Below are 20222 nucleotides of genomic sequence, written 5' to 3' on the forward strand. Positions count from 1 at the left end.
GGTCACAGAGCAAGCGAGTGGTGAGCCCAGACATTAAGCCAGGCTTTTTGTCTCCTGAGTTTGTACATGTAACTGTTACATTAGACACTGGAAAGTGAAAGTCTGTCCGAATCGCATTTTCTAGAGATATTATGGTATCTAGTCTCTTAGATGGTCCTCAGTGAACCATACCTCCTGGTGTTCATGCCTTTGTGTAGTCTCCTCCCCTTGAATTGGAGCTTGTCCTGTGATTCACTTTTTTTTAAAAATAAATTTATTTATTTACTTTTGGCTGCGTTGGGTCTCTGTTGCTGCGCATGGGCTTTCTCTAGTTACAGCAAGTGGGGGCTACTCTTCGTTGCGGTGCCCGGGCTTCTCATTGTGGTGACTTCTCTGGTGGCTTCTCTTGTTGCAGAGCACGGGCTCTAGGCATGCGGGCTTCAGTAGCTGTGGTATGCGGGCTTGGTAGTTGTGGTACACGGGCTTAGTTGCTCTGCGGCATGTGGGATCTTCCCCCATCCAAGGCTGGACCAGGGCTCAAACCCGTGTCCCCTACATTAGCAGGCAGGTTCTTAACCACTGCGTCACCAGGGAAGTCCCTGTGATTCACTTTCGACCAATAGACTACTGTGGGAGTGACACTGCATGAGCAGGTTGTACGTGGGCCTTTTGAATACCTGCTTTGGGACGCTCCATCTTGGAGCCCAGCTGTGAGAAGGCCAAGCCACATGGAGATGTCGTGTGTAGGGACTCTGGTTGAAAGCCCCAGGTGAGCTCGTAGCCGACAACCAACATCAACTGTCTGTCATGTGTCTGTCATGTGAGTGAGCGCTCTTGGATGTCCAGCTCCATGGAACCCCCAAATAACTGCAGTCCCAGTGCCCTGCGGCTGCCACTGTGAGAGACCCTGAGAAAGAGCCATCCGGCTGAGCCCAGTCAGCCTAAGAACCAGGACAAATAATCCTAAATGGCTGTATTAAGCCTCTAAGTGTTCGGGTGGTTTGCAATGCTGCAACCAGAACAGAGGTTTATTAACCATTTGGTGTTTTTATCTCTAGGATATTTATATGCCTATAATTATAAATATAATTAGTAATAAGATTATCACCACAAAATGAGATCATACACTAATACTGTTGTGCAAGTTGGTTTTTTATTATCTTTCTTCTCTCTCTTTTTTAAAAACTTTAAATAATTAATTTAGTTTTGGCTTCATTGGGTCTTCGTTGCGGTGTGCAGGCTTCTCATTGCGGTGGCTTCTCTTGTTGCAGAGCACGGGCTCTAGGCGTGTGGGCTTCCGTAGTTGTGGCTCGTGGGCTCTAGAGCGCAGGCTCAGTAGTTATGGCACACGGGCTTAGTTGCTCCGTGGCATGTGGGAAGCCCCAAGTTGGTTTTTTAATCAATTAGAAATAAATCGTGAATTTTTTCCTATGTCAATTATATTCATGAAATATTCACTTATGGCTGGACATTACTTATTTTATTTTTTATTTTATTATTTTGGCCACCACAGAGCTTCATTAAACATCTTTGCATATTTCTGTAGAATAAATTCTCAAAAGTAGAAATGCTGGCTTAAAGGGTAACACACATTTTTTCCCTTCCTCCCTCTCTCCTCCCTCTCTCCCTCCCTCCCTCTCTCCCTCCTTTCTTCTTAAAGGCAGCTAATAGAATTTGTAAGAAGGGAAAGAGCTCAAGGTGAAGCTACAAAAAGATTTAGTTTAGACACCAAGAAGCACTTTCTGACTACAGTGGTAGTTATGTGAACGAGAGCAGGCCACTGACACCACAGCTGTTTGGTCCACACAGGTCTTCTGAAAAGAACAAAGAGTTGTGTATCTGGGCTGATTAAATTCCTGGCGTTACCTTCTGCAAATCCTCTTTCTCTGCATCCTAAATTATATTTTCGTGAATTTCCAAAAAGAGAGCAATTCACCCCTTTCAGCCCCCATCCCCTGTGACTTAAATGCATCCCTCCCTCCTTCAAGGTGCCTATCTTTTGTACTAGAAGAGTCAGCCCTCATGTCCTACAGACACATGACGACCCCTGACACTGTGAGCCATTCCAGTGGTGCTATTTATATGGTTGCTGGAAGGTGCCTCAAGGACAGGTTTTTAGGAAAAGCCATTTCTAAGCCTCGCAGGCAAGAAGTCAGCACTGCCCTTGTTTAGATCATCTGGGGAGTGGGCACTGAATTGGGTGATGGGGCATTGCTCTTGAGGGCTGTCATCTCCCTTACTGTTACCTGCTCCACTACAGGTCTCGGAGGGATCTTGGACCAAGGGGAGATAAAGGGGAAAGGGGAAATAAGATGCTGGTGCTGGCTCTGGAACCCTGAACCAAGCCGCTGCTGCTGCCCCAGCTCCCCCGTGGTGGGCAGGGCACCAGGTCGCTGCGTCCAGAGGGGCCAGAAGGGGAGGGAGGCGTGGCCTCGACGCGGCAGCTGCACCCATCATGCACAGCATCAAGCGAGTGGTGGTAGGTGATGGGGCTCCTCTGCTACACAGCTGATGCCTTCCCCAAGGAGTCCACCCTGCGGCGTTCGACGATTACAGTGCCCGAAGTGCACCTGACTGGCGCACGGTGAGCCCGAACCTGTGGGACGCGGGTCCAGGAGCATGACCGTCTCGCACACTCTCCCACCCTCAGCCCAACGTCTTTGTCATCTATGTCTCCACTGCCAGAGAACGTGCGGCACAAGTGGCATCCAGAAGTGTGTCACCACTGCCCTGAGGTGTACATCCTCCTGCTGGGCACCAGGAAGGACCTGAAAGCTCAGCCTGACACCTGCGGCGCCTCAAGGGCAGGGCCAGGTGCTGGCCGAGCAGATCAACGTTGTGCGCTCCCTGGAGGGCTTGACCTGGCAGCAGGACGGCGCTCAGCTTGGAGGCTGCCCCTGCCCCACCCCGGACAACTGGCGCCTTGGTGCCCTGTCTGCCCCCAGCTGAGCCTGAAGGACAATTCTAGCACCCCTTGGGGGGGGGGTGCTCCCTGAATGCCTTTTTCTCTTTAAGGAGGCCCACAGCGAGGGGACCTTGGGTCCTGCCCCACTCTGCTTGGGAACACCAGGTATTCTCGAGAGCTCACCCAGGCCAAGGTTGGCTCCCTCCCCAAGAAGCCAACCCTTGCCCCTCCCCATTTCCCCACACAGACGTTGGTGCCTCTGTGCTGCGTCCTCTCAGGTTAGGAGCTCTCAGCTGTCCAGTCCCTAACAGCTCCCTCACTGCTCTTTGACTGGTTCCCCTCTAGATGCTCTCTTCCTTCCCCAAAGAAGGAGCCACGGAACCCAAGAACGGTGAATATGTCCTAACCTACTCCCACATGCCCAGGTCTTAGGCATTTGCTGACTGACTCAGCCCCCCATGCCCCCCGGGCCTTTCCTACCCCATCAGCATTATTAAAATCTCGTCTCCAGTGGGGGATGGGGGGAGATGATGCTGACGGGACTTGGTGTTCAGTCTTTTTGACCTCTGTGGATGGTGCCAGGAGGTCTTCAGGCAGTTGTGCCCTGAGGGCTTCTAGGAGAGGAGCAGGGAAGGGTTTCCCAAGGGCAGCTGTCCATCCATGTGGTCCCAACCCCAGGCACTGCCTGCTGGCCAGTGGCCAACCTTGTTTCCCATTGTTCCACTTGCTCCAGGGCAGAAGCCAGGGAATGTGGAACATACTTCCTGAAGTTGGCTATTAGGGGCACGAAACTGACTGTGGACTAGTGGGGTGGAGGTCAGGCAGTGGGGCCCCAGCTCATGTGAAGGCAATCCCTGAGGGATAGCTTCCAGGTTCCTGCAAGGGCTCTGAAGGGCCATTTGTTCTTTTTCCTCTTTGCAGGCTGAACTTCACCCCACATATCCAGGTACATAAGAACCTATCATAGGACTTCCCTGGTGGCGCAGTGGTTAAGAATCCTCCTGCCAATGCAGGGGACTCAGGTTTGAGCCCCGGCCCGGGAAGATCCCACATGCTGCGGAGCGACTAAGCCCGTGCACCACAACTACTGAGCCTGCGGTCTAGAGCCCGCGCTCCACAACAAGAGAAGCCACCACAATGAGAAGCCCGCGCACCGCAACGAAGAGTAGCCCCCGCTCGCTGCAACTAGAGAAGGTCCCCGCGCAGCAATGAAGACCCAACACAGCCAAAAAATAAATAAATAATTTAAAAAATTCTCACTTAAAAAGAAAAAAAAGAAAAAAGGAACCTATCGTAGCTGGAAGAGGTTGTGAAGTGTAGTGATTAATCTCCCTGAACCTCAATTCCTACATCTGTGAAATCGGCATCAATATAAATAGCACCCTCATAGGTTATTAGAAAAATAGAGGAAATAACGTGTAAAATACTTAGTACAGCCCCTGGCACATGGTGAGCACTCTGTAAATGTTAGTTTTGTTACTTTTCACACCTGGCCAGTTCAGTTCAGCAGACAATTATTGAGCTAGAGGCCAGACACTTTGCTGGAAGCAGAGCTGAATAGGAGAGAGTCTGAGCTCTCAAGGAATCCATGGAAGATTCTCGTTTACCTCCATGGATCATTCCAGGCACTATAGTCCTGTCACCTTATCTGGAAATTCTTTTTTTTTTTTGCGATACGCGGGCCTCTCACTGTTGTGGCCTCTCCCGTTGCGGAGCACAGGCTCCGGATGCACAGGCTCAGCGGCCATGGCTCACGGGCACAGCCGCTCCGTGGCACGTGGGATCTTCCCGGACCAGGGCACGAACCCGTGTCCCCTGCATCAGCAGGTGGACTCTCAACCACTGCGCCACCAGGGAAGCCCTGGAAATTCTTCATTCCCAATTCCTCTAGCTGCAGCTGTGTCCCACCAACAACCCCTCTCTATTTTTCTCTGCTTGGTGGAGAAAAACATCGGTCTTTATCTATGGAACTATACCCTTAAGAGCCATTACTATATGATAACTCACTTGTTTCTTGCATTCTCTGAAACAGCTTCTGTTCTTTTAAAATTTTAGTTCTTATTTGACAGCTCTTTAATTTTCTTTGTAGCTTTACTATCATGCCCTTCACTGTTATTTTTTTGTGGAGACCCTACTTGTCACCACATTTAGCACTTGAGTGGCTCCTTTTCAAAGCTAGGATCTGTGTTTCTTCCTTTCTTTGAATCTCCCTTTCTAGGATCTCCTGCCCAGGGTGACAGCATAGCCGGAGGCAGGGATGACAAAAATGTTTACTCTTCAATTGACTGGTAGGGGCTGCTGGGTGCCATGTTGAAACATTCCAAAACCACATCTGGGTTTAGCAGTGCTGCAATGAATTGGTGATGCCTGCCTTGGTAGAAGAAATGCTGTGGATTTGCCACAAGGAAGTCTTGGGACCTGGATACATGGTGCAGGTTTCCTTTTTCCCAGAACTTAATAAAGTAGTGTTTTCCAGTATAGACCAGGACTCGTTGAGACCTAGCAAGCCTGCCCTTGTGGTTGAGTAGTCAGCAAGAGCTAAGATGGCTACCCCAGGGCAGTCTGACTCAGGGCGATGGGGAGAAGTGAGTCCTCCTCCAGGCTACAGGCCAATCGGTTGGCCTTCTCTTGACAGTAAAATTGCTTCTGGCTTTTTGACTATGCACAGCTTCTTTGGGTAAGCATGACAACAACTAGATTCTCAACTGGGAAACCACATTCAAGTTGGCCAACAGACTCAAAAGTTTCCAAACCATACTTCTCAATGCCAAGCTTCATTTTCTTATGACTACCATACACTGAGCACCTACTGTGTGCTGGGTGGCTCTGTATAGATGAGATGATTTTATGAGATTTGCTGATGAACATTTTTACTTTCAAAGTTATACATTTAGTTTAAGTGGTACTAGAGGAATGTTATTTTTCCATTTAGGGTAGTGATAAAAGCCTGTTTATAAAATAACTTTATCCAAAAAGTGAACTGACTTAAAGAAATATTTAAGGAGATGACAGTGCAAGCAGAATGTAGGCTCTCATCTCCATTTTACAAATGAGGAGAAACTAATATTCAGAAAGGTTTAGCCACCTGTCCAAGACGGCACAGCTGGGAAGTCAAAGAAGCATTCTGAAAGCACTTGACGGTGCCATTCTGGGTCAACTTTTGTACTAAGTGATGGATGCGACTGTGTTTTTTCAGCTCTGGGGGTTTGTCACAGAGACAGATGGGGGCAGGGCTTGAGGTGGCTCTCCAGCAAACACAGAACAGAAGAGTTATCAGAAAGGACAGGCTCCTTAGAGAGGCATGAATTTTGAAGTCTGGAGGAGCTGGGTTACACCCCAGATCTGCACATTTCTTGCTAGCACTCTTGGGCAAGTAAACACAAGGAACAATCAATAAAATGGGAGTAACGATGCTGTCCGGTTCAGAGGGCTGTTGTGAGGGTTAGAGGGAATCTCACGCACACACAAAGCTCTTAGCACGGCGCCTGGCCCAGGGAGAGTGTGCAGTATAAGTGGTCACAGTTATTGTCTGCGAGTGTGATGACCAGTCCCGTGAAGGTGACAAACTGAGCCAGGCGACGGGCTGGTGCAGGCGAAGCAGCGCCCGCGATCTAGGTGGGGCTTCTCCTGGTGTAGTCCGGAGGATGGGAGAACTGGCTGTAGAAACGACCTCTAACTTGTTTCTCGCTCTCGGTCGGTGAAAGTGTCCTTCATGCTGCTGTACGTTACAGGTGACCGTTGTTAAGAGAGTAAACCCTCAGGGTTCTCATCACAAGGAAGACATTTTCGTTTCCTTTTCTGCTTTTTCTTGTATCTCTGTGAGATGACGGATGCCAACTAAACCTATTGCGGTGATCATTTCACACTATCTGTAAGTCAGATCATCATGTGTATATGTTAAGCCTACACAGTGACGTAAGTCAACCATATCTCAGTAAAACTGTGAAAGAAAAAAGAAAGCATCTTTAGCCTTTCCATTTTTGTTAGGAGGCCCCTCGGGTTAGACTGAGTTCTCACATAGACGCTTGTGTGCTCCTGGACAAGCCCCTTCCCTTCTCAGAGCCTCAGTTTCCAGATCTGCAAAGTGAGCCGGTGAATAGTAAAGAAATAATTTAAAAAATAGTATCATAGCTCCCGTTTGGTAAAGGTGGGCAGGGGTTAAACAGGCACACAAGACAAGGAGAGGCTCCCAGGGAGAGTGAATAGCACGTGCAAAGGCAGGAAAGAGGAAGGTCCTCAGGGCAGCTGTTTGCTGTTTGTCAGGCCCTGAACTCACTGCTTCATATACATGAAGCATATTTCATGTCTACAATATCAAACATTATCTAATATTATAATATCTAACATTAAATATCCAGTATGTAATCCTTGCTAATAAAGTAGGTACTATTTTCATCCCCTATTATAGATGAGAAAGACTGAGGCTCAGAGGGTGAAGAAGTTGACTGAGGTTGGATGCAAAAGTGTCAAATGCCTCTTCCAGTTCTTCCATTCACGCAGACCTGTAATACAAGGGCTGAGCACATGCAGTAATAACTGGTACATTTATTAACAACAATTCCCTTTATTAGGCACTTGCTATGTGTGACTCACTTGCTAAAGGTTTTACTGGCATCAAATTTAATCCTCACATGACATAAAGGGATAGATGCTATTAATATCCCCATTATAGAGGTGAGAACACTGAGGCCCAGTGGGTTAAGAGACTGGCCCAGATCAGACATCAAATGTATGCTGGACCCAGGATTCAAAAACAATTTATTAGACTCTAGAGCCCATTCAATGCACCTGCTCATCCAGATGCTTCCATCATTAGCTTGAGGGAACTATTAAGTAGAAATGGGTCAGTATTTTGTTTCTTTTTCTTTTTTAACAGTGTGTATCAGCTGGCATGTATGGTGGCATGAGGTAGCTGAGGGAAGAATTCCCTTCAGAGGAGTTGTAGGTCCTTCAAGAACACCCGCCACTCACAGTCCCTGGGAATAAGCGAGGGTAAAGAGACAGGGGGTTCATCTCTGCCTCTGAGGGTCTAATCACTTCCTCCAAGTCCAGGGCTTACCACCGAGACCCTCTCCATGGCGCCTCCCGTATGGAATGGTGCTCGCGCAGGCTAATTCTCCCTGGGATTCACCCCAGGTGCACGGTTTCCGCCCACATGGCCGTCCCCAGACTTGCAGCTGGTGGCTGCCATGTGCACAGAATGCTCATTTGTTTTGCTGTTTTGTGGACCCAGAGTGATGGTCACTGGGTGTCAGGGGACCAACAGGAAGTCAGAGGCTTCTGGGCTCTTCGTCTGGAGTTCACCGTGGTGTCAGAGGCTTTTGTGGCTCTGCTCGGGTTGTTGCTGTTTGATTAAATGTCTTGCACTAAGCACCATTCGTCTCCCACTGGCTGTCGGGGGTAGGTATTTTTAGCTGTGGGCAAATAGCTTATCAATTGTGCATGCAAAACGCAGCCAACACAAAGCCTTCATTCCTGTTGCCTGTCTTCTTCCACACAGGCAAGGACAACAGAAGAATTAAAGGAGGTTGGCACTCATTTGCTCATTCCACAAACATTTACCGAGCTGCCCACCGTGCACCAGGCACTGGGCCAGGCACTGTGGATGCAGCAATGTGCAAACGCACAGGTGGCGTGAGTCCACATGGAGCTTACGATCTATGTTGACAGAGTTGAGGTCTGCTCTGCTGCCTGCTAACTCTGAGGCTTTTGGTGGGTCACACATTTCTCTGGACCATTTTTCATTCAAAAAGCACGTGCTGGGCATATACTGTGTGCCATTCACAGCACTGAGGTTGCTGGTGTGGAGAGACAAGTCTCTCCCCACTAGCAAGCGAGGTAGAAAGGGAAAGAGGTTGCACGACCAAGCAGCGAGCATGACCCAGGTGGCCCAGGCATTTTCTCAGGCCCATGGGAGAAAATGGCAATGAGTTCTGACCTCGGGGCCTGGGAAAGTTGCACGGAAGCGTGAAGGAGGGGCTGGTGGGATCCAGGAGCCACATGGGCAAAGGAAGCAGGACGGTGGGCAACACAGTCAAGAACTAGGAACATAACAGATAAATTAAATAATTCTTCAGCTAAAGACCCAAGCTGTCTTCCTAGCCTGAAGGCTTCTCTTCCCAGGGGCCACTTCCGAGGGGCAGCTGGCTGCCCTGCAGCTAAGGCCACGTATAAACTGCAGCAGTCAGCTGTCACTTCGCGCCTCCAGCTGCTTTCTAGTATTAGGTCTGCATCAAGTGTCTCCAACTTAAAAGAAGGAAAAGCAATACCATGTGATGTCAGGAAAAAAAAAAAAAAACACTCACTATTATATACAAAGGTCCCAGAACATGTTGTTATGGTTAATCTACTTACCCAGGGTTCCATTGCTATAGACACCACCAGTGCTGACCACAACTATCACAACCATCACTTTGATGATTTGGGAGTCACTTTAGGGACTCCCAGTGTCATCCCAGAAGGGTAAGAGGCAAAGAGTACAGATTCCGGAGCCATGCTGCTAGGGTTCAAACCTGCCTGTGCCACTCTAGCTGTGTGACCTTGGACAATCTACTTAACCTCTCTATGCCTCAGTTTGCTCATCTATGGAAAGGATGATACGGCACTTATCATAGGCTTTTGTGAGGATTAAATGAATTAATATATGGAAAGTACCAAGCACAGTGCCTGGTACCATACAGGCTATATAATTTTACCATCATAACTATTAGGTTAGAAATCCAGACGAGCAGGAAGTGTGTTTTCTTTTCTTCTTCTTATTAATATATTGCCAACCTCTCACACAGTTCTGGGCATATGGTAGGTGCTCTAAATATCTGTTGAATGAATGAATGAATGACTACGAACATAGATTAACATGGCATTTTAGACATGCAGAAGGGCTTTGTCATAGTTTTGAATAGACTGGAAGACTGCTAAGTGTTTACTGCAGAAAATGAGTCAGGTGATGTGATCAAGGGTAACTGGAAATTAATTGGAAATTAATTTAGTGTTCACTGTGTGAGATCTTTTAGAGACTATCAGCTTCTCCAGAAGAGGTTTTGTGCCAGAATCTTCCATGTGAATCCAATTTCAGCTCAACATAAATTTAGTGATGCTCAACTATGTAGCCAAGCCTGGATCAGACTCTCAAGGAGTACAAGACCCTGCACTCAGGGTGCTGAGAACTTACTGAATAAGTCATCCCAAGGCAGCATGAGGAGTCATTCAAACTCCCTGCTACCTTCAATGGCTCTATGCCAGGGCTTATAAACTCAAATGGCACAAGGGACCAGGTAGGTGATATCAATGTGTGAGGTGAGCCTGCGGGGGCCTTTAGTGAGCGGCCCAGCTTATACCCCCTTTCAAGAGGGCAGCCACTGTTCAGTTCCCCCTGGTGGTTTCTCAGGAGGGAATGACAGCCAACTGTGGCCAGGTCATCCAATGTTTCAAGAGAGGCTTGCAGGCAACACACACACACACACACAGGGTGTGGCCCATGGGTTTGAGACCTCTGCTCTGTAGCAAAATCCAGTGTCTTTGTACAGCCGACCGGATACCCCCCACACCATCAGCGCCCTTCTGCATCCCATGCAAATGCTCTTCACTTTATGAGCTGTTGCCTAAATGTGCAGTGTTCTTTCTCGGCTTTGTAGCATCGTATGGGCTATTTCTTCTGCCTGGAAGGCCTTCCCTGCCTACAGCACTTTGCCTGGCAGACTTCTTATTTTTAAAGCCTTTCCTGATCTCAGTGCACTGAGGTAAGCACCTCACTGGGTAGAGTATTTAGAACATTTTGGTACTGATCTCCTTCAAAATCTTTATCACCCATTCTCTGGAAGGCAGAGACTGTATCTTTTTTCTCTGAACCTTGAGGGCCTATCACAGGGCAGTCAAAGAGTATGTACTCCGTCAGTGTTAGAGGAATAAAAGTGTGACAGATGGATGGATGGATGGGTGGATGAATGGGTTACCCAAGGCGCTCTCTGTGGAGTATTCATCTGCTGGCTGTCACTTCTGTGGTACTCCATTATATCCATGACGACTTGATCTTATCCCTTCCCTCTGTCTTCTCTCTAAACCCAGTCTCTCTAGGTAGCCTCTCGGGAACATTTTCCTGTTTCCTCTTATGATGGCTGATGGATCTGGACTCAAATTCCCCATTTACTTGTCCAGGCATGATTTAACTCAGTTTCCTCACCTGTGCAAGGGGGAAAATACCATTTCCCCAAAGGGCTTATTGAGAAGACTGAGTAACTTCATATATAAAAGCATTATTACTATGCCTAGCATTTAGTATGTACTCAAAAGTATTATTCATTTCTCTATTGGGTGTGATAGTTTCTTTCTTAGAGCACTGACTCTTTCCCTTGTTGGAAAGTGGGGAGCACCGATTCTGAAACCAGACTTCGTGGGCTTGAATCCCAAGTTTGTCATTTCCTAGCTTTGTGACCCTGGCTAAGTTACTTAAATAACTCTCTGCCTTAAAGTTCCTCATCTGTAAAATGGGGATAATGATACCTCTCTCTTAGCGTTCTTATGGGAATTAAATCAAGGGCTTAGAAGAGTATTTGGCACATAGTGAGTGCTCAGTAAGTGTTAATTTTGTCGCTCACCAACCCAACCCAAGAGACTCAGGGCTGAGGAGAATTTTGCATATTCACCAAGACTACTCAGGCCGACTTCCAGACCCTTCCTTCTATTATAGATATTGACTCCCTGCTGGATTCAGCCACCTTGCTACAGCCGTGGACGTCATAGTAAACCCGAGGAAATGGTTTCTTCCTTTCTGTGGCTCCTATCCTGGCAGAAGCCAGATAGATCACCAGAGGGAAGCTCCATGACAGCAGGAGGCATCGTGCTATGGGAGCACTTAGGAAGGGGTAACGAGTCTAGCCTAGAGGATCACGGAAGACTTCTTGGAGGAAGTGGCACGCGTGCAGTGACATGGAGGAATGGGAGCCAGTCGAATGACTGGGGAGCAAAGTGTGTCAACAAGAGGGAACAGAATGTGCGAAGGCCAAGAGGCGAGAGAAAGAGGGTGGCCGTTGCAGGAGCTCAGCTCCTAAGCTCAGCATGGAATGGAGGCCACAGACTGGGGGCTTAAGGGGCTGATTCCAGGCTGCAGATGTGTTTTTAAGACTTTTGAATCAGTTGCCATGTTTACAAATTGGAGTATTTCACGTCCAATTGAGGGTTTGAACTTCTTTTGAAAATCAAAAGGAGAGGCCACACTGGGCCCACATTTCCACTTGGGGCTACCCTGCAGCTCAACAAGTCCCCATGGGCCGCACTCATTTCTGCCATCTGCCTGCCCCTGCCCAGAGCCGGGGAGGGAGTTGGAGGGAGGCCTGGCGGGAGAAGAGGTAGAGAAGTAACAGCACTTGATTCTAATGATTCAAACTGGGTTTGAGTTGAATTTGTCCTGAGGTGATAGAGATTCATTGAAGGGCTTTAAGCATTAAAGGGTTTTACAAAGTAAGATGCTTGTTATTTAGACGTCCTTGAAGGTAGTTGAGGGGGGTGGTGGAGAACAGAGGGTCCTTTATATAACTCATTGAAACTTTCAAACATGGGTTGGTATTGTAGCTTCCTCCTATATAAAATTTGACAGGAGCAGCAGAAATGCCGAGAGGTACCATCTTCCTGCAAAACGTGTCCCCTTCCCCTCTTAGGCCGGCAGGGGAAAGTTCCATGGGATCTGGATGTCCAAGAACATTGGAAAATTCCCTGATGTACACCACCTGGCTGCACTTTCTCCAAGGCCAGCGTCCTGGTGGTTGTTGTGTTCCACGACGGGACCTGCATTCTCCCAGCAGATGCGGGGTTGAAGCGGCAGCACCTGTGCCAGAGGACATGGACGGACAGGGAGCAGGCCATGCCCAGAAGACAATGTCTAATTACCTGGGGGCCTCAGGAAGCAATTTTCTCTGGTTGGAGAAATTGATTTTTGTGCCACACGGCCGAATGACATGTAGGTCAAGGAGGTGTAATTATATGGAAATGGATTTATGTTTGGGAACTTCTAAGGACCCACCTCTGCACGCTGGGAGGTGGCAGAGAGAGAGCGTAGCTTCCATTCTGCCCAAGCTGGGTTCAGCAGCTGAAAGTCGGCTTGCTTCCTTGTGATTTTGAGGGGGTCTCTTTCTTTTCTAGCTTGGGGACACACACCTGAATGTCACAGAAGAAAAGGAGCAGTGCCCTTCCTAGTGCTGTGGTGATGAGCATGGGCACTGGATCCAGATGTGACTCCTACTGGCTGTGTGACCCCGGGGAAAGTTACCTAACATCTCTGTGCTTCCATGTGCTCAGCTGTGAAATGAAGCCTATTGTGAGGACTAAATAAGTCAATGCATAGAAAGTGCTTACAAAAGTCAGGGCTGCAGAGTTGACACCCCTGGAATTGTGGCCTCGGCTCCCTTCTCCATCCCATTTCACTCACGAGTGCTGCCTTCCCTCTGTCCCAGCGGAGAGGAACCAAAGGACTGCAGCTCCCCAAACAAGCCTCACTGTCTCCGGCTCTGGGTCTTTGCTTATGCAGTTGTCTCTTCCTAGAACACTCTTCATCCACTTTATCTGATTGACCCTTGTCCTTGACCCTTCAGGAGTCAGCTTGTCCAGCCCCCTGGATTGATGTCCCCCATGCTTTGCTGTAGCCCTGCTTATGACAAAACAATCTGCCTCCCTTTTTTTTCTGAGCAGAAATATCATTTCCAAGAGAGGACAGGGAAAGTGTCAGTAGAAAAGCAAGTGGTTTTTTTTTCTCCCTTTAGAAATAAGAGAAAATGTAAATAATAATAGCAGTAGTGGTAGTAACGGTGAGGATGAGGATGATGAGTGATTCTATACCTTTTTCTGCCATGAGGGAAGTGTTTTGTTTTGCTTAATAATATTACTATTTTAAAAAATTCAACCCAGCTCTCCAGGCTGTTTTTTGTTTGTTTGTTTTGTTTTTTTTTTTTGTCTGCATTGCACGGCTTGTGGGATCTTAGTTCCCCAACCAGGGATTGAAACTGGGCCCTCAGCAGTGAAAGCGTGGAGTCTTAACCACTGGACCGCCAGGGAATTCCTGGAAGTGTTTTTTTTTAACATCTTTATTGGAGTATAATTGCTTTATTTACAATAGCCAGGACATGGAAGCAACCTAAGTGTCCATCGACAGATGAATGGATAAAGAAGATGTGGCACATATATACAATGGAATATTACTCAGCCATAAAAAGAAATGAAATTGAGTTGTTTGTAGTGAGGTGGATGGACCTAGAGTCTGTCATACAGAGTGAAGTAAGTCAAAAGAGAAAAACAAATACCATATGCTAACACATATGTATGGAATCTAAAAAAAAAAAAAAGGTTCTGAAGAACCTAGCGGCAGGACAGGAACAGAGATGCAGACAGAAGTGGTCTTAATAATAAAAAGAATAGCTTCCACTTAGCAATCTATTATATGCTAAAAACTGTGATAAGCATTTTACACTTAATAGTCACTGCTGGGCTTCCCTGGTGGCGCAGTGGTTGGGAGTCCGCCTGCCGATGCAGGGGACGTGGGTTCGTGCCCCGGTCCGGGAAGATCCCACATGCCACGGAGCGGCTGGGCCCGTGAGCCATGGCCGCTGAGCCTGCGTGTCCGGAGCCTGTGCTCCGCAACGGGAGAGGCCACAACAGTGAGAGGCCCGCGTACCGCCAAAAAAAAAAAAAAAAAAAAGTCTCTGCTGCTCCCCTCACTTTAAAGGTGGGTATTATCAGATCTTTTCTATAAAGGAGGGAGTTCGGGACTGGGTTTAGAGACTTGCCCAAGTTTACACAGCTAGTAAGTCACAAAGCCAGGATTTGAACTCGGATCTGTCCAACTTCAAATTGTTAACTGCTACACTCTTTAAGAAGTCAGAAGGCCTTGGGACCATTGCTTCTAATGACACCCAAATCAGCTGCAGGACAGGCCCTGTGCTCATTGGCCTGCTGGTCTGCCTCTGACATGGGCCCCATCCTTGGGGGCTCCTGACTCCAGGGTGTCCCAGGGAAAAAGGCCTTTCCCTGCCTGCCCAGGGTTTTCCAGAATGAAGAGGGCACTCCTTGGTTGTACGGGGAAGGGATGGGCTACTTTCTTGGCAGAGGGAACTACAAGTACAAAATCAAGCCAATGTGAAACCATGTTGTGTTTGCAGAACTGTAAAGTGACAGGCTTGGCTGGCATGTGGACCGCAGGGAAATGAGGTTTGAGAATTCAAGTCTCCAGTGTGATAACCTCAGTGAAATTGCTTTGCAAACTCCCAGGGTTGTCGTGGGGACCAAAGGAGACGCTGCACGGAAGCGGCTTTGCAAACTGGAAAGACGTTAGGCAAATGTTAATTATCACAAGATATTTTGGAGAAGCCTCATTGGTATCGGGAAAGAGAGAGCAGAAAATTAAAATACCTGCTAACTTCTCTTGAATCCACATTCTCAAAAGAATTCATAAATGAAAAATTCTCATTTCATTGCTCTCATCTGTTTTTCAGGTTAGTAAATTGTAATAGATTTTGGACTCTAATAAAAATTCAGTCAATTTCCTGGTCATTATCAATTACACTAGCAGGTTTTGAGACTTGTAGGAATTTTTGTTCCCCACCCATAAGGCCACATCCAGCTAATTCTTTATCCAAATACTTCTTAGATGCACCCTGTCTCTTCTCTTTCCTCTGACACTGGGGTGGGGGACAGGTCTATGTCTCCTTCATTTTGGGACATATTCTTAGTCACTAGCACAGTGTCTGACAGACAGTAGGCACTTGATAAATATTTGTTTAGTGCAGCGTCCAAGTCTGAATGGCATCATATTATACGTGAGTTACTGCAGGGACTTCTTAGCTCCACCCTGGCCCCTGCCCCTCTGTTCCCGAAGCCATTTGTCTACATGTGCTCAAAACCTCATACATTTTCCTCAGTCTAATAAAATACTATTCGTAAAACTAACTTAACTAATGTTACATACTAATGCTACTAATGAAGAGTCCAAATCTACAGTTTAACCAAAACAGTAAGGTAGGAAACTAAACAAAGAGGTGAAACTATTCAAGAAAGCATAATTATTCTTATTTGCTGATTATATAATAGTATGCTTAGAGAACTCAAGACAAGTAGTCAAAACTTTATTGGAACCAGTAAGTGAGACCTCAAGAGTATCAAAGCCCAAACATAACAGCAATGGCTGATCAGAAGATGGAATGGGAAGCAGATTCCATTCACAGCGTTCTAAGCGCCCACAGGTGGGGAGGATGGCCTCCTTTGCGATGACTCTGGGTGGTACTTTGTCTCCTGGGTCCCGAAGCAGCCCTGCTTGTGCCTGAAATCTCCCTAAGTCTCTCACAGAACTGATGGAAAGCGCTATGGAAATCTCCATCCCTTGCTGCAGCTAACAAGGAGCGCACAGGCTCTGGCTCCCAGTGTCTGGGTCAGAAACCTGTCTTTGCCACGGCATTAACTGCGTGACCTCGAGCCACTTAACAACTTACCATGTGCCTCAGTTTCCTTACCTGTAAAATGGGGGTAATAATAGAATTTACTTTGTGGGCTTATCAGGATTCAATTAGTTAATTCATGGAAAGTGCTTGAAACAGTGCCCAGTAGGTAGCAGGCACTCGATTAGTGTCCATTATGATTCTACCATCAAGGCTTCAGCAGCCGTGCTCTCCAAGCTTCAGCCATGGATACTGCCGCAGGGGGCGGTGGAGGAGGACGTGTGCCTTATTCGGCTGAGGGTGTGGGGCTTTCACATCATCCTGAGTTTTTCTTCAGAACAGCAAGTTATTACATTTATAGGGTAATAGGTTGAACCATACAAAATGGACATTTTAAAAGGCAAAAAGTGGCCCAAAAGTGGCCTAATCATTTCAATTTACTTGTTTTGCCTACTGGACTGTGTATGTCTTGAAAGCCTGGGCAAAAGTTCATTCCTCTTTCTGGTCCCCAGTCCTTGGCAATGGTTCTGATGCTGAAGGAGGTGCTCAGCGCGTGTGTGTGATGAAGAAAAGACTTGTGGTCAGAACACACACAGCATGTCCATCCCAGAAGGGAGGAAGGGGAGTTCCAGAGAGCAGGGGCAAATATCTGCCCCGATAGCCACACCCCATCCCCAGCACTGCCCCTACCCCAGGATGGGAGTTGATGCTTTCCTCTCTGTCCCATGGTACACAGGCTCCCTTCTAGTATATCACACTTCAAGCTTCACATTGAGGTATCTGCTTTTTCATCTCTCCAACTAGACTGTGCTCTCCCTGAGAGCAGGGTCCCAGATCTATTTGTGGCACCTGTAGGAAGTGCTCAGTTCTCAAATGAATGAATACTGGAAAGTCCTAGCAGGGTTCAGTGGGGTGGCTCCCTTTGTGGGGACTCATTCCTATCTTCAACAGCTTTGTATATTTAGTGAAACAAGGAACCCTTGGTTTGAGGTCCAAGGATGTAGCTTTGGTTTTTCAGGCCCGCTTACTAGGAGTAACTTGGGAAAGCTATTTGACTCCTCCTAACTTCAGTTTCATAATGGATGAGAAAGCCCTTTGTAAATTTTAATTCACTTTGCATATTGGCCAACACTATATTGACATTAATAGCTATTACTGATGACTCTTTTTAAGCATTAGAATCAGAGCCTGGCACATAATAGGTGGTCAATAAACATTTACCCCATGGACTAGATTTGGAATTCTGAGCACTTGATTGAATTGAGTCCACTTCTGGCTGATAAAGGAGACCTTGGAAGGCTCTGGAAGACGGCAGAGTTTTCCAGGGAGTTGTTTCATCAAAATGTGCCACTTGAAAAGAAAAGAAGCAACTCAATTTCCTTTTTGTAGATTAGGTGTGGAGTGGAGAGGGAATTCACCTTCCTGTCCTTGCTTAAAAATAATTTCAAGTAATTAAACTCTCTGCTTGGGGAAAGGGCAATGCGGACGCCGGGAGAGTCCTCGATCACGAAGGAAGACATAGTCCCTCAAGATGCCTGCAAAGACCAGGCTGGAAGGGTGAACCGAGGCAGAGGTCTGTAGACACAGCATTTGTCTTCTCCAGTGCTCTGAATACCAATGTCCGCTGCAGGCCCAGCGGCAGCACAGGTACCAGCAGGGGTGCACAGGCTTGTCACAGCTCCGCTCTGCCGCTCAGTGGCTGAATTCTCTTGGGCAGCTCACTTTACTTCTCAGAGCCTCGCTTTCCCCATCTGCCAAGTGAGCTTAGAATTTCCAGGCTCACAGCCACTGCCGTGAGGATTAAATGAGGCATCGTGGAGAAAATGTTTGATCTAGTGTTTGTCTCAGAGTAAGTGCTCAATAAATGGTAGTGGTGGTGATGACGATGATGATGATGATGATGGTGATGATGATGGTTATAGTCAAGATGTTTTCTTCAGTCTCGTCAAGATTAGTAAGGAAATTACACTTAAGGAATTAAGAAGGCAGTCATCTGCTTATTCATCCATCCATCCATCCATCCATCCACCCATCCATCCACCCATCCACTACTTAACAAGCCTCTTACCACGTGCCATGCGCCAATGCCAGAGGGCATTGGAGTCAAAGAGATGACTTAGACTCTATGCCTACTGTTAAGGGCACATCGCTTGACTCAATATCTTTTTTTTTTTTTTTTCCCCAGTATGCGGGCCTCTCACTATTGTGGCCTCTCCCGCTGCGGAGCACAGGCTCCGGACGCGCAGGCTCAGCGGCCATGGCCCACGGGCCCAGCCGCTCCGCGGCATGTGGGATCTTCCCAGACCGGGGCACGAACCCGCGTCCCCTGCATCGGCAGGCGGACTCTCAACCACTGCACCACCAGGGAAGCCCTCAATATCTTTTTGATGCTCCCAGGCAGAGATAAGTTTGAGTCCCTACAGGAATTTAAATGCCTCACCCTCACTTCTGTTATAGAATGTGTCACATTGTATCATGATTATTGATTTGCCTTCCTACCTAACTAGAGTGTGAGTGCTTTAAGGGACCATTTCACCATCATCTTTGTCTTTTCCCACATCGTTATCCCCTATAACCTTCGGCACAAAGCAGGGCCTCATGAAATGGAGCCTGATCCTTTATGCAGCGTAAGAGTACCAGTGGGGATCAGATGAGAAATCCTTGTCAGTCTCTCCTTTTTTTTTTTTTGACGTGGACCACTTTTTAAAAGTCTGTATTTGTTACAATATTGCATTGCTTTTGGTTTATGTTTTGGTTTTTTGGCCCCAAGCACCTGCTATATGCCAGGCCCATGATGTATATCGTCTCATGTATTCTCAGCAAGGTGGGTAGCCTTATGTTATAGATACGGAAATAGAGGCTCAGAGAAATTAACTACACACACCTAGAAAGTCCAGTGGATCTCAAATCCAGGTCTTACCAGCTTCCTTTCTTGCAGTAAAGCATTTAGAGTGGTAGGAAAGTGGCTGTGAGGCCAAACGTGTGATGGTGTAAACGGATATGGCATGTGTGTGTGTATTGTACACATAGTTAAGTTTGAGGAAAGGCATTAACACAGAAAATTCCAAATCCCAGAGGGCAAGGCAGGAGACGTAAGTGAAAGAAGCAGGCCAGATAGAAGAAAATAATCTTTGTGCTGGGTATGAGTAGGGAGAGGAGGGGCTGAGGCGAACTGGACGGCACCAGCTCCATGCAAAGGGACCAGAGCTGCCTTGTTCTGGGCACTTGATGACAGTCGGGGAGAGCTCAGTTTTGCCAGACTTTAAAATTTCTCAAGAGTCATGAGAAATCGGAATTGTTATGAGCTTGTCTCTGAATGTTAATAGGGAAGGTGCTGCATTTTAAGAAAACCTTGAACAGGCTTCTCTCACATTCTGAAAGTTCTGAGACTGTGACCCCCAGTCCAGGCCTCTTTGGAAAGTGAATGAGGGGCTTGAGAAGGGTGTTCACCAGCAAGCATCTGACCAGCATTTAGTGCTGACAGTGATTAAGAAAAGAAAGCCCTCTCTTTTCTCAGAGCCCACCTCTTCTGGCCAGAAGGTCTATTCCGAGAAAATCCAAGAGGCGACCAGCCTTTTCTTCCCTCTTCCACGAGCTCCCTCTGCTCATTGTCAAGACGTCCTCAGTGTCTCCACCTCAGTCTTGGGGACATTACTCCCTTCCTCTTGCTGGACCCTGGTCCTCAGAACTGAATGCAGTCACAGTGACAATGTCCCTCTGCCACAACTGGCCACAGCTCGCTCCCGTTCATTTGCAAGTGACAGAGCTGAAGGTGACCCCATTCTTCTCACCCAGGCACTAGCTTCCTTTCTGATCAGGACTCTTGCAGCTGACAGCTGGGTCATCAGCGGGACTTGCCCATGGCCATGACCGAGACCATGGCCCTCCCAACGCGGGTACCCCCCATGGCCCCGGGGCGGGCA

At 47.5% G+C, this 20222-nt stretch overlaps 1 protein-coding gene and 1 pseudogene across 1 annotated transcript in view; one reads left to right on the forward strand and one right to left on the reverse strand.

Annotated features, from left to right (window-relative positions):
* The window catches only part of GPR139 (G protein-coupled receptor 139), a 40409-nt gene that overhangs the window by 7091 nt on the left and 13096 nt on the right, over positions 1-20222 (reverse strand). The window lies entirely within an intron of this gene.
* LOC105748881 (rho-related GTP-binding protein RhoG-like) lies at positions 2435-3316 on the forward strand (annotated as a pseudogene).

Source organism: Orcinus orca, chromosome 16, assembly GCF_937001465.1.
Source record: "Orcinus orca chromosome 16, mOrcOrc1.1, whole genome shotgun sequence".
NCBI lineage: Eukaryota > Metazoa > Chordata > Mammalia > Artiodactyla > Delphinidae > Orcinus > Orcinus orca.